Raw genomic sequence first — 14,603 nt, 5'->3', positions numbered from 1 at the left:
TTTTTGAGTTTTTTTTGTGTACCCCCGCCCCCGAATATTTTTGAGTAAAACCCCCTCCGAGAAAAATTCTTGGAACAGCTTCGGAAGAAGGTGCTCTCCTTCTCAATACATTACTCTTCACGCTAAAGTTGATAACACTTTTAAAGAAGCTTCCTATTCTAATCGAACGGCCCGTGTTTTTCAGGCGTCCATACTAAGAAAATTGGGAGAAACAGCCAATTTTTAGCGTAAAAAAGAAAATATAGAGAAGGGAATAACCCCATCAGAAACGAAACAATTTCTGTTGATGTTGGGTTTTAAGTTTGCTCCTTAGTTTCCGTTTAAAAGAAAAATGTTTTGCTATTTAATTTGTTATCGTTTTTCAAATAATACCGGTAAATATGACTCACTCCGAGTGAAAAATCCCCTTCCCTCACGAAAAACTCCTCCTTGGAAAATTCCTTCCATGTAAAATACACCTCCTGCAAAATTCCCTCCGGACAATTTCATCCTTGCTGAAAATTCCCTTTCCCACCGTAAAATGTCTTGAGGACGATTTAGCCTCAAAAAACTCTCCTTCGCATACTTTCATTTGAAAAAAAAAACTAATTTCTAATCATTTTTACACACTCCAAAAATAACCTGGTCCGTGTAACTTTTATCCATGGAAATAATAGGAATTTAGAATGAATTCAATTTATAATAATTTAATTAGGGAAGAGGTAAAAATTTCTAATAGTAGTGAGTTAAATAGTAGTGACAACCCTTTAGGCTCAAGTTGGGACGGAATTAAAGCTAACAAGTCAACAGACGTCAGCTAAATTTGCAAATTAAAAAATCCCCTTAATTCATAATGCATGGGTGTCGTTGGCCTGTTGCCATATTTTAACTTTGATTACCTAAGTAGCTTAAATGTTTTTAAAATATTAATTTAATCAGGGGTGGCGACCAGGTTTTTTTCTTTCAAGTAAACATAGTTTCCTATTTTTGCTGGATCTCATTTGCCGATCTTAATTTATAAAGGCAACATATCTACTGTGCTAGGGATTTTTGACGTCTTTTCTCTGATTGTAAGTTTGGCCAGATTTTGGAAGTTTATTAAGATGTGATTTTTATCTATTTGTTAGTTTTTTTTTCTCTTGTATGCTATTTATTGTCAGTTTTTTAGAAGTTTTAAATAAAAATCAATTCTTAAACAAAGCAAATCATCCGACAAAATCATCCTAATGAAGAAAAAGAGAATATCCGTCTCATTCAGAGTCATTCAAAGAGGAGGGACAACCGAGTCACGTTCCCAGGGCTCCAGGCTGGGGGGGGGGGGGCACCGCGGCTAGGAAGCTGCCCGCTTTGATCACGTTTTTCATTTTGTTTCGACTTCTCTTTCACTTACATTTTCGGAGGAGGGAGGGCGCTGTAATTAATTCATTCCTGGGCATCAGCAATCCTAGGAACACCCCTGGTCCCATTATCAACATATTTACAATGCTCAAAACAAACCCATGCCCAATTTGGTGACAGCTTAAGAGATGCCAAAACCGAATCGTTGAATTCCAACTGCCAACGGTTTCTGAACAAGACAGTTTAAATAATAATATGAAGCAAAAACTTGGCTTGCTAAAATTTGCAATAAAATAGCGTGCAAAACAGCTCATGTACCTCATAATCAACATAACTGAGCAACACCAGTTCAGGTCTTCCTACTCGTTGCGTCTTGGGTGACGGTTGGTTAAGGGGTTTCCTTTTTAGAGATTAATCAAAAAAAATTTTTGGCACAACATAAGCTTTTGAAAAAAAAGTAAGAAAATCTATTAAACCAAAAATGAACAAAAATAGAATCAAATGATCTACCAAGCACACAACTACCACAAATCAGTATTAATTAATAAACGAAACCCAAAACGAACAGAAATTAAAATAAGTCAAACTCAAAATGAGTAGAAATTAATCTTAGTAGGGTTCTAATGCCTATGCTTTGTAAAAGCCAGAATATAATTTGTACTTTACTGAAAAAAAATTCAAATGTCAGTTTAATATACATTTGCTGATATTTATTCCTTAAAATCTTAATTAATTTTTGTGTTCTTAAAGTTATAAGTGAAAACATTTAAAAGGATATTTTTCAGTAAAGTACAAATATACCTTATATGCCCCCCAGACACAACGTACATCCCTGGCCCTGAGGGGTGTGGGAGGGGGGGGGGGGTTGATCAGCCTAAAATAAGTGTTATACAGAAATTTAAACAGCGGTGAAATAACTAGCTAGATAAAAACTTTGATTAGAGGTGTGTGGCTAAATGGTGGGCGTGAAAGGGGGGTGAGTTTCCGTCCAGTGAGCTTTGACTATCCTATTAAAAAGGGCACTAGCCCTATCAAGGTACAATTGAATGAGCCTGTTTTAAAGTTTATAAGACAACATTTTATAAGAAAACCTTATATGCTCGAAGGACAATGCTTACAACCAGAGCCCTGAGGGCTCTGGGGGGAGAGTCATCCTCAAAGACCTAATGTCCAGAACCTTTATCTACGTTGAACAAAATGGTTATCTCAAAATTTTGATTTGATGTTTGTAGGGAAATATTGAGATTGAGAGGGTAGCTAATTGCCCTCCAATCACATTTGACTATTGAAAAGCGCATCAGCCCTTTCAGGTTCCAATCGAATGAGCCCTGTTTGAAGTCTCTACGAAAATACTTTCTATAAAACTTCTTATGCCCCCAGGGCATAACTTACAACCCTTGCCCTGAGGGCTGTGGGCGTCCTTAAAGACCTAAGATCCTTAAAGACCTGATCTCAAAAACTTTCAACTACGCTGAACAAAATGAATATCTAGAAATTTTGATTTTGTGTTTGGGGAAAAGGTGGGCGTGAGAGGGTGGTAAGTTGACCTCCAATCACTTTAAACTATTAAAAAGGGCACTAGCACTTTTTCAAGTTTATACGACAAAGCTTTCAGTAAAAACCTTATATGCCCCCAGGGTTTAACTTATAACCCTTGCCCTGAGGGTTCTGAGGGGGGGGGGTATATCCTCAAAGACCTAATTTCCATAACTTTAAACTACGTTGAACAAAGTGGCTATCTCCACATGGTAATTGGATGTGTGTGGATAACTGTTGGGCGTGGAAAGACTGTTAGTTGTCTTCAAATCACTTTCAACTATTAAACAAGGAACAAGTTATTTTAATTTCCAATCGAAGGAGCCACTTTTGAATTTTCTACGAAATATCTTTCTATGAAAACCTTATATGCCCCCAGGGCCTAACTTATAACCCTTATCCTGAGGGCTGTGGGGGAGTGTCTTCCTCAAAAACATAATTTCTATCTAGAAATCAACTACGCTGAACAAAATGGCTATATTAAAATTTTGATTGGAGGTGTCTGGGGATATGGTGGGTGTGGAAGGGGTGTTAATTGCCTTCTTATCACTTTCGACAATTAAAAAGGGACCTAGCCATTCCCATTTCCCCTCGACTGAGCCCTTTTTGAAGTTTCTCTGACAACTTTTTTTATACGAAGTGCCCTGGCCTATCCCCCCCCCCCCAAAAAAAAATGAGAAATTGTGCCAACATTGTTCTTTACTTAGGCTGAGCAATTGCGCTGTCTATGAGAAGACGAAGGCGTCTTAAGTAAGTACATCGAAGTCCAAAGTTTAATCAGAATATGACGTCTCCTTTTCAAGTGGAAAAAGAAAAAGCCTTGTTAAACCATTAACGCATATCAGATAATATGAATGATATTCAGCAAATATGATAAATAATATACTTTATTCTTTGTATTTTAAAATCCTTCTTAAATTTAAAGGATAAAAATCCAACTTTTTTTCTTGCGATCTTGTCAAAGCAGTCTCTTTGGTTTGTACCATGAATACTACTACTACTACCAAAAACTCACCGAAGCATCAAGCCGCCTGAGGCCAACAGAGCTACACACGCTCCCTCTCTATCTCAATATAATTATATGGTATTTATACGGAATAATGTATGTTCGTTTTAAGTTTTAATGGCAGTCCGTAGTTTCAGTTGAAAAACTTATTTTTAATGTAGTTTCTAATTATCACCAATCTAGGGGAGATAAGACACCTATAGAAAAACTGCAAACAACCTTGACAGCTACGAAAAACTTTCAGTCTATAACATAAAGTTCATCATCCATACTTCACAAAACTATACATGTTTTTCAGAAAGGTGTGTTTTTCGTTGAGCAAAAAGCTGTTTTTACTCGGCCGACTTCCCCTGAAAAAGCCATAATGAAGGCAGGACTTTATAAATCACCTACTGACTAGGAGAAACTAGAAGGCTACCGTAACAAAAGAGAGCTGTTTAAGGGGTCATTTAAAAACTTATATTTATATCTAATAGCTTTTTATAAATTTGACTTGATAGCACATTCCCATAAAGTGCACTTTCGGTTGTTTCCATCATTGGAAAAGATACCTTTTTCATTAATTAATCGAAAAAATTTTTTTCACAAAAAAAGTTTTTCAAAGAAAAGTAAAGAACTCCATTAAACAAAAAATGATAAAAAATAAACTCAAATAATCTACAAAGCGTGAAACTACCGCAAATCAGCATCGATAAATAAATGAAACTCAAAACGAACACAAATTACAATAAATAGCCGAGTCAAACTCAAAACGAGCAGAAATTAACATAAGTTGGGCTCAAACCCCTATGCCTTCCCAAGGCCAGAACATAATTTGCACTTTACTGAAAAAAAAATATAAATTTTTTACTTTTTTAGCTTTAATAAATCAAATAATATTAAGATTTTGATTACTAAATATCAATATAATTATATTAAACTGACAATGCACATTCATTTGTGTTTTTTTTCAGTAAAGTGAAAATTAACCCCCGTGTAACTGAAACCCCCGTGTAACTGAACCCCCGTGCTACTGAACCAACGTGCAACTGAACCACCGTGCACCTGAACCACTGTGCAACTGAACCCTCGTGTAACTGAACCTGCAGGCAACTCAACCACCGTACTTACATTGGGAAAAATACAAGTTAGAATCTTTACATGCTCAATCTTGTTAGAATTTTTCGCTTTTTAAAGTCTTTATGTAAATGACTGTTATGATGATTAATAAAAAAGCTCTGTTTTGTTTTCACAAAAACTAAAAAATTGGACGTTATAAAATCTTAAAGCCAGATTTATTTCTCCTTTTTTTGTCTGTTAATGAAGGTTCCCTTCGCCCTGTCACTTTCTACGTGTCTAGGCGTTTAACCCCCTCCCCCAAGGAAAATACCACTCCTCCCACCCACAGAAACCCCTTAACTGGAAAATACCCTCCTCGCGAAAATTAAGGTTTCAAAATTTGAAAATCTTCTTTTAGTTGTCTTATTTTTTAGCATCTGATTGGTCTAGAAATAAAAATTTTAACAAGGACATTAAATTTCGTCCCAATTTTTTACCAAGGACGTTAAATCTTGTCCAGGCTTTTACCAAGGACATTAAGTCTATTCAGTGCCCATATATGGACTTCCGTTCGAATGAATAGATGGGTTCCTACTAGTATTACAGTAAAAGTATTAAAAATATTAAAAAATTTTATCCAACATATAAAGGGTTGCTTCCTGAGTGCTCACCCCCAGAGTGTCCCTTGTCACTGCGTCTACGACGGAGCGCCCACCGCTCGGAGCACCACCGCTCGGAGCGCCCACCGCAATGAGTGCCCACTATACGTAGTATCCACTCATCACAGGCTGTCACGGAGCGTCGACAATAGCGTTCCCATTCGGAGGGTCCACATTTTTTTTTAGAAGATACTTTCAACCATAGCTAAGAGAACTTAGCAAAGATTCGACATAGGTCTCAGGGTTTCCACTTCTACTTATTTTGGTGGCAGGATACTTAATTTTGGACTATTCTACTTCCAAATATTAAATTTACTTATCTACTTACTTTCTGCTTATTTTTAGAGGTTTAAGTTTTTGTGTCATACAGAATGGAAGCGTGCAATTATTTTAGCAGCGGCATCTTTGTCGGGAGTGGCAAAAAGGAAATTATGAAATTCCGTGCTCAATTTCGATTCTGGTTGACTATAAACAGCTAATTTGTAGATATAAAAATTAATTTAAATGAATAAGTATGTTTAAAGCCGTAAGGCCATCCATAATAACCCAGGTATTATTTGCCCATTTCGCCAGTTTATTGCAATCACATCTAACCAGTCCTAAAATATTGTGAAAGGTGTCATTCGAACGGAAATTAAAAGTTCTAGTGACTTTTTTAAGTGACCAAAAAATTGGAGGGCAATTTGATCCCCTCATTTTTTCTACGCTCCCCGCAGATTTGCAGCGCGATTTCGATCGGATCGGATGCGGAAATCTGAGCATATTTTCTTGCGGATTTTTCCGCTTTCTCTGGGAAACGTGTTTTATGTTTGTAATGTAATATGTCAAGTATCTGTGGATTCCCCTTCTCGTAAACCTAGTCCTCTTTTTGAAATCAAAGCTGGGCTAATAAATACTACCGCCTGTGGTTTTCTACTCTTTTGTGGAACGCTCCGTAGCGCGGATGCTCCGTTTGTGGACATTCCGTATAGTGGACGCTCCGTATCGTGGACGCTCCATGAATGAAGACTCTGAGCGGTGGTGACTCCTTTCAGTAGTCGTTCCATGCGGTGGGTGTTCCGTGCGGTTGGCGCTCCGTCGTGGATGCAATGACACGGGACCCAGCGCTGAGTGGGCACTCAGGAACTAAGCCAATTCAAATAGTAAGGCAAAATCTGGATTTATATTGGGAAAAGCCAAAATGATTTGAGACAATCTTTTCTTAACCAATCGAAAAGACTGTCAATTAAAAACGAACAAAAATTAGTTTAAAACAAATTTTTTTCGAAAAAAGTTTTTCAAAGAAAAGTGATCAGCGACATTAACCTCAAGATGAGTAGAAATAAGGTCAAATAGTTTTTCCGGGTAAAACAACCATAAATGACTCTCAATATGAAAATCAAATCCAAAACAAAAAGAAATTACAATGGAAAACAAAGTCAAACCCAAAACAAGCAGAAAATACCACTAAGAAGAGTAGGGCTAAAGTTCCCCTTGCCCAAGCCATCAGGCCATGCCATGCCATGCTATCAAAAGACCAGAACCTGATATGAACTTGGTTCACATTTTGAGGGAATGGCAACTCTACTAGGGTAAACCACGCCCCCTTTTGTCGCACCATTTTACAGAGATGCATTATTTGGTCAAGTTGCTTTTATATGGCCCTGCATTAACTGAGTAACCATACAGCTAGCTTAGCATATAGCTAGCTGTATAAAAATCAATGGACATAATTCTCATTAGAATCTAATTGACATTGCCTAAACCTAGAAATTTTGTTTTCTAGAGCTTCAACCTTCAGAATTGGCAAATTTGAATTTTACAACAGACACAGTCTTCTGAAAGATATTGATTGTTTTCAAATTAAAGTATGTTCTTATTTTGATCGTAGCCGCTAAAGATCCCAGTAAAAGGCTTTTTAAGAACGGTCTGAAATTACACCATGTCCAACAGTCAACTGAGGAGTGTATCGCACTATCCTTGTCAGTATTATGATAGGACACCTCTAAACGAAATTTTGTCTCAAATACCTTCTTCCTAAATATATTGATTTATTTTTTTAATCAAATTACTCAGATCTAATTATGTCTCGAATTATTAAACATAAAAAAAAGAACTGCCTCAAATTAAAAAAAATAACTCTGTCTCGAATTATTAAATATACAGCTACTACTACTAAAAACAACTCACCGCAGCACCAAGCCATTTAAGGATACCACAGCTACGTACGCTCCTTCTCCTCCTTCCAAATCTATTCAAAGCATCCTTTTTACACCCTCCCAGGAAGTTCCGATTTCCCTTTATATGTTTACTTGTGATATCCTCCTACCTCCACCGAGGACGACCAGGTTTCTGTTAAGCCCTAGATGGTTGACCGAAAAGGGTAATTTTTGGCAATTTGTCATTCTTCATCCGTAGAACTAACTTTAGCCATCATAAACTTTCTCTCATTATAGCCCTAGACAGACTGTTTGAACAACACTTTTCGTAGAGCCTACTGTTTGAGATACGGTCAGCTAGTCAAGTACCCAAAACAATCCGTAGCTCTGGAAAACATCAAGGAAGTCTACTTCGTTTTTTGGAATACCCATGCTTCAGATCTATATTTGACCACTGTCATCATTGTAGTTTCAAATATTCTAATCTTGGTTCACAGACTTATATTTCTATTCTTCCAAAAAATTTTTCAACTGTGAAAAAACAGCCTGGTCCTTGGTTATTCTACTTTTAATATCCTCATTCCACTCACCTTCTTTAATAATAATACTACCAAGGTTAGTGAAGCTATCCACATGGTGGATTTTCGTTACTCACCGTCACGTTTTATCTTTTCTTAGTCCTAGCCTTAGCAACTTAGTCTTCTTGACATTAATTTTGAAACCTATTCTAGCACCCTAGCACCATAATTAAATATGTAAAAAAATAAATATCATTTGATTCATATATTCTTAGGTTAAAATCGAGAAACAAATTTAACAAGCTCTTCAATTGCGAACGATACAAATGATTATAACATAATTTTCTTTAAATACAGATAAAAAATACAGCGGTTTTGGGGATTGCGTACGATGTTTTACTAGTGTTCTTGTTGGGAGAAGCAAATCCGTATGGTCTTGGTATTTTCCAACGCATCTCTCTGTGGTCAATTGGACTACAGACTAAATATACTACACTGAAAACTGATTGTTGTTGTTAGATTTCATATCAGTTCCAAATAACATGACAGGATATGTTTTGGAACTTAATCCTGGCTTTTTATTTGTTATTTTCCTTGCAAATTAGCACTTTCTCACCATTCGGATACCCCGGGGTAGAGGCGATCCCCCTGGGGGGGAGGGAGAGGGAAAATGGACATACATTAATGCTTCCCCTGTAAAAAAATTCAATGTTGTTGAGGGGGGGGGGGGCTATAATGATCTTGAATGAATAAATGTTAAAAGGAGGAGTGCCATAATGCACTGTACATGACGGTCCAATGCCATTTTGAGGGATTTTATGGCCTTTCCCGAAATTCTTATGTTCTCTTTGTCGACTCAATTTTACACATTGAGATGTTAGGGAGAGGGATTATCCTGGGAAAATTTGCATCTGCGATGGAATTGTCTGGGGAATTTGTCTTTGGGAGGGGGAAATTTTCTGCGGTAGAAATTCTCCATGAAGAATTTTTATCATCCGCTATCGACTCACAGGGTGGGACGTTGACCACAGCAGAGCTCCTACCCTCGCCCAAAACAGGCCACCCTGGAGACGAGTAACGGCGCAGACGACTGGTTTCCTCTACGCTGGCGACGCTGCCGAGCAAGAGCTTTAAGTCTGATAAGTAAAAATATGGAATTTTTCGCGAGAGATTTTTTTCTGATATAACACCTTAAATGAAGTATCCTTTGTCAGACCACACTGCCTTTCTATGACGGCCAAATAAATGTTAAAATGGGGATAAATCTATTTATTTAGACAGTGAAAACAGGTACAAAAGTTTCGATATTTCGATCACATATACAGCGATCGTCATCAGTAGAAACACTTTTGGGTCATTCACAAAATACTGAACTTCCTGGTTATTCACTAAAATTTTTTCGGAGAGAGTTCAATGACAGTTCACTCAAACGTGTGCCTCACACAACACTGGCGGATCGAGGGAGACCCCCCCCCCGCCCTAAATATTTTTTTCTAACACCCACTGTCCGTTTTTTTTTCAGTTTTTCATTGTTTTTTGTTAATAAATTTGTCTATTTGGTCGACTATTAAATAACTGTTTAATTTTTTATACATAGAAATTGTTAATATTATGACTAAATGTACTATTTTATTATATATACCACTATTTATATACCCAATTATATTGTGAAAATACTTACTTTATATTATAGTCGACAAATTTCCCTCTGTATTAATCAGATCACTAACTGAAGTCGACTGAATCAATTGAATGAATACACAAAAATCATTTTCTTCCGTCGTTAGTCGTATATATATATATAAGTATTTGAAGAACATTTTCTCCAATTAGATAAAAAAGTTATTTTCAATTGAAAGTAAAGATCACCGTTAAAAATCAAAAGGAACAGAAATTATTCCATATATGACGGAGGCAAGGCCGTAACCAGCGGGGGGGGGGTAGGGGGTTTGACCCCCCCCCCCGCGCTCGAAATGTTTGTCTGACTCGTAAAAACAAAACAAAAAGGAATATAAACAAATTTTTTATGCGTTTTTTGAGTTTTTTTTTGTGTACCCCCCCCCCCGAAATTTTGGAGTAAAACCCCCTCCAAGAAAAATTCTGGGTACGGCCTTGTAAGGAGGTGCTCTCCTTCTCAATACCTTACTCTTCACGCTAAAGTTGTTAACACTTTTAAAGAAGCTTCCTATTCTAATCGAACGGCCCTTGTGTTTCAGGAGTCCATCTTAGAAAATTCGGAGAAACAGCCAATCTTTGGCGTAAAAAGGAAAGTATAGAGGAGGGAATAACCCCATCAGAAACGAAACAATTTCTGTTCATGTTGGGTTTTAAGTTTGCTCCTTAGTTTCTGTTTAAAAGAAAAATGTTTTGTTATTTAATTTGTTATCGTTTTTCAAATAAAATACCGGTAAATTTGACTCACTCCGCATGAAAAATCCCCTTCCCTCACGAAAAACTCCTCCTTGGAAAATTCCTTCCATGTAAAATACACCTCCTGCAAAATTCCCTCCGGACAATTTCATCCTTGCTGAAAATTCCCTTTCCCACCGTAAAATGTCTTGCGGACGATTTAGCCTCAAAAAACTCTCCTTCGCATACTTTCATTTGAAAAAAAAACTAATTTCTAATCATTTTTCCACACTCCAAAAATAACCTGTTCCGTGTAACTTTTATCCATGGAAATCATAGGAATTTAGAATGAATTCAATTTATAATAATTTAATTAGGGGAGAGGTAAAAATTTCTAATAGTAGTGAGTTACATAGTAGTGACAACCCTTTAGGCTAAAGTTGGGACGAGATTAAAGCTGATAAGTCAACAGACTTCAGCTAAACTTGCAAATCAAAAAATCGCCTTAATTCATAATGCATGGGTGTCGTTGGCCTGTTGCCATATTTAAACTTTGATTACCTAAGTAGCTTAAATGTTTTTAACCTATTAATTTAGTCAGGGGTGGCGACCAGGTTTTTTTTTCTTTCAAGTAAACATAGTTTAATATTTTTGCTAAATCTCATTTGCCGATTTAATTTATAAAGGCAACATATCTACTGTGCTAGGGATTTTCGACGTCTTTTCTATGATTATAAATTTGGCCAGATTTTGGAAGTTTATTAAGATGTGATTTTTATCTATTTGGTCGTCTTTTTCTCTTGTATGCTATTTTTTGTCAGTTTTTTAGAAGTTTTAAATAAAAATAAATTCTTAAACAAAGCAAATCATCCGAGAAAATCAGCCTAATGAAGAAAAAGAGAATATCCGTCTCATTCAGAGTCATTCAAAGAGGAGGGACAACCGAGTCAATTTCCCAGGGCTCCAGGCTGGGGGGGGGGGGGGTACCCCGGCTAGGAACCGGCCCCCGTTTTTAACGGTTTTCAGTTTTTTTTGAAATATATTTCAATAAAATTTTAGGTGGCGGTAGGGCGCTGTAATTAATTCATTCCTGGGCATCACCAATCCTAGGAACACCCCTGGTCCCTAATTTGGTGAAAACCTAAAAGATGCCAGTAGAAATGACCCTAAAGGTTCTGACCCTACACCGTATATGGGATGTTGATGTTTTGTTGATGATATGTTGATGTTTTGGCCAAGTGCACGCTCGGGGCGAATGTTAAGATCCAGGAATAGGAAACAGGATGACGTGTAATCAAAAGAATGTATCTCCTATCAGCACACCAGTTTTGGGAATAGAGTCCCTAGGGAGAACACCTGTGATGTCAGTCCCAATCCCACACCAATTATGGGCATGGAATCCCCAGGGAGAACACGTTTCCGAGAACTTGATTAATGTCTGACAGGTGATGTCAAGGTTGATTGATTTGTCATGAAAGGAGAATTGTTTCCGAGAAATTGATTAATGTCTGATAGGTGATGTCAAGGTTGATTGATTTGTCAAGAATTGTTTCCATGCGAAGTCTATTAATGTCTTTGATGTATTTCCAAGGAGAATTGTTTCCGGAAGTTCATTAATGTCTTTGAAGTTCTTCCAAGAGAATTGTTTCTGGGCGAATGTTTTGATCTTAGAGATGAAGTGATTAGCGCGGGAAAGGGTTTCTTAGTAATTTCAAATGTGACAGCGCAGGGATGCCAAAAATAAATGGAACACGCTGAAATTACGTTTAGGGGTTATTTGGGCGAAACCGTTTTAGAAATTTTAGGGAATTATTTCGGCGAAACAGTTAGAGACATTTTAAAAGATGATTTTAGAAGAGGTTTTAGAAGAGATTTGAGGGTGAAACTCTATGGTCGTTATAATGCACAAGTTCCATTTGAACAGTGTCGTGAGGTCCTCTACCCCAACCCCAAAGGGCTCCAATCCCCCAACCCCAACCCCAAAGGGCTCCGATCCCCCTACCCCAGTCCCGAATTAAGCCTCCGGTCCCCAAAGGTCCCCCGGGCTTCCAAAGGGCCCCCCGCCCCCCCAAGACCCCTGAGCCCCCCATTTTAATACTTTTGATTGCGTTTTTATATATTTTAAGAAAAATTTATTTTCTCAATGTCCCTCCTAAGCCCATTTTACAAGTTGAAGTACCCATCCTTTACACCCACAACTTTACTTTACAGCTTTTTGAATGCTCCAACACCCATCAATACTTTTCAAAGGGCATTTCAGAACAATTCTTTTCATAATGTCCATCCTAAACCCATTTTACAAGTTGAAGTTCCCATCTTTTTCACCCACAAGTTTACTTTAGAGGTTTTTGAATGCCCAACACCAAACAATACTTTTCAAAAGGCATTTCAGAACAAGTTCTTTTCTTAGTGACCGTCCTAAACCCATTTTACAAATTGAAGTACCCATCCTTTTCACCCACAACTTAGTTATAGGTAAGAGTTTGAAGTTTTACCTTGGAGACTTAGCATAGAGCTTTAGCTTGGTTTAGTTTTGGTTAAAAGTTTAGAGTTTTTGAGCTTAGAGTCTTAGCTTAGAGTTTTTATTAGAGTTCTAGTTTAGTTAAGAGTTTAGAGTTTTAGCTAGAGCTTAGCTTAGAGTTTTATTCAGAGTTCTAGTTTAGTTTAGTTTAGTTACAGTTCATAATTTGGAGTTTTAGCTTAGAGTCATACCTTAGAATTTTACTTAGAGTTATAGTTTGTTTAAGTTTTATTTAAGAGTTTCGAGTTTTAGCTTAGAATCTTATCTTAGAGTTTTTGTTAGAGTTCTAGTTTAATTTAGATTTAGTTAAGAGTTTAGAGTTTTACGTTAGAGTCTTAGCTTTGAGTTTTAGTTAGAGTTGAAGTTTAGTTTAGTTACAGTTAAGAATTTAGAGTTTTAGCTTAGAGTTTTACTTAAAGTTTTAGTTTGGCTAAGTTTCAGTTAAGAGTTACCAGTTTTAGCTTAGAGTTTTTTTGATAGTTTTCTAGTATATTTTAATTTTAGTTAAGAGTTTGATGTTTTACCTTTGTGTTTCAGTTAGAGTTCTAGTTTAGTTTAGTTTTAGTTAAGAGTTTCGAGTTTTAGTTTAGAGTCTTAGCTTAGAGTTTTTGTTAGAGTTCTAGTTTAGTTTTAGTTAAGAGTTTAGAGTTTTACATTAGAGTCTTAGCTTAGAGTTTTTATTAGAGTTCTAGTTTATTTTAGTTTTAGTTAAGAGTTTAGAGTTTTTAGCTTAGAGTCTTAGATTAGAGTTTATGCTGAAGTTCTAGTTTATTTTAGTTTTGAATTATAAGTTAGATTTTTAGATTAGAGTCTTAGCTTAGAGTTTTTTTTAGAGTTGAAGTTTAGTTTAGTAATAGTTAAGAGTTTAGAGTTTTAGCTTAGAGTCTAAGCTCAGAGTTTTTTTGTTAGAGTTCTAGTTTAGTTTAATTTTAGTTAAGAGTTTGATTTTTTACCTTTGAGTTTCAGTTACAGTTCTAGTTTAGTCTAGTTTTAGTTAAGAGTTTGGTGTTTTACCTTAGAGTCTTAGCTTAGAGTTTTTGTTAGAGTTCTAGTTTATTTTAGTTAAGAGTTTAGAGTATTTAGCTTAGAGTATTAGCTTAGAGTTTATGTTAAAGTTGAAGTTTAGTTTAGGAATAGTTAAGAGTTTAGAATTTTATCTTATAGTCTTAGCTTAGAGTTTTAGTTTATTTTTAGTTAAGAGTTTAGAGTTTTTTTTATCTTAGAGTTTTTGTTAGAGTTCTAGTTTATTTTAGTTTTAGTTAAGAGTTTAGTGTTTTACCTTAGAGTCTTAACTTAGAGTTCTAGTTTAGTTCAGTTTTAGTTAAGAGTTTAGAATTTTAGCTTAGAGTCTTAGCTTAGAGTTTTTGTTAGAGTTCTAGTTTGTTTTAGTTTTGAGTTCTAGTTTAGTTTACATATAGTTAAGAGTTTGGAGTTTTACCTTATAGACTTATCTTATAGTTTTAGTTTAGTTTAGTTTTAGTTAAAAGTTTAGAGTTTCTTATATTAGATTCTTAGCTTAGA

General features: G+C 36.2%; 1 protein-coding gene across 1 annotated transcript in view; it reads right to left on the bottom strand.

Moving 5' to 3' along the window:
• LOC148948248 (uncharacterized) overlaps positions 1–9,934 on the bottom strand; it is a 35,530-nt gene extending 25,596 nt beyond the window's left edge. The window contains exon 1 of the mRNA XM_089094706.1: positions 9,894–9,934. The gene's annotated coding sequence lies outside the window, so the exon portion shown is untranslated. The remainder of the gene's footprint in view (positions 1–9,893) is intronic.
• Between the last annotated feature and the right edge of the window lie 4,669 nt (positions 9,935–14,603).

This window comes from Artemia sp. Qi Xiang Cuo, chromosome 9 (assembly GCF_049724085.1).
Source record: "Artemia sp. Qi Xiang Cuo chromosome 9, ASM4972408v1, whole genome shotgun sequence".
Taxonomy (NCBI): domain Eukaryota; kingdom Metazoa; phylum Arthropoda; class Branchiopoda; order Anostraca; family Artemiidae; genus Artemia; species Artemia sp. Qi Xiang Cuo.
This window is presented reverse-complemented; position numbering and strand designations above follow the sequence as displayed.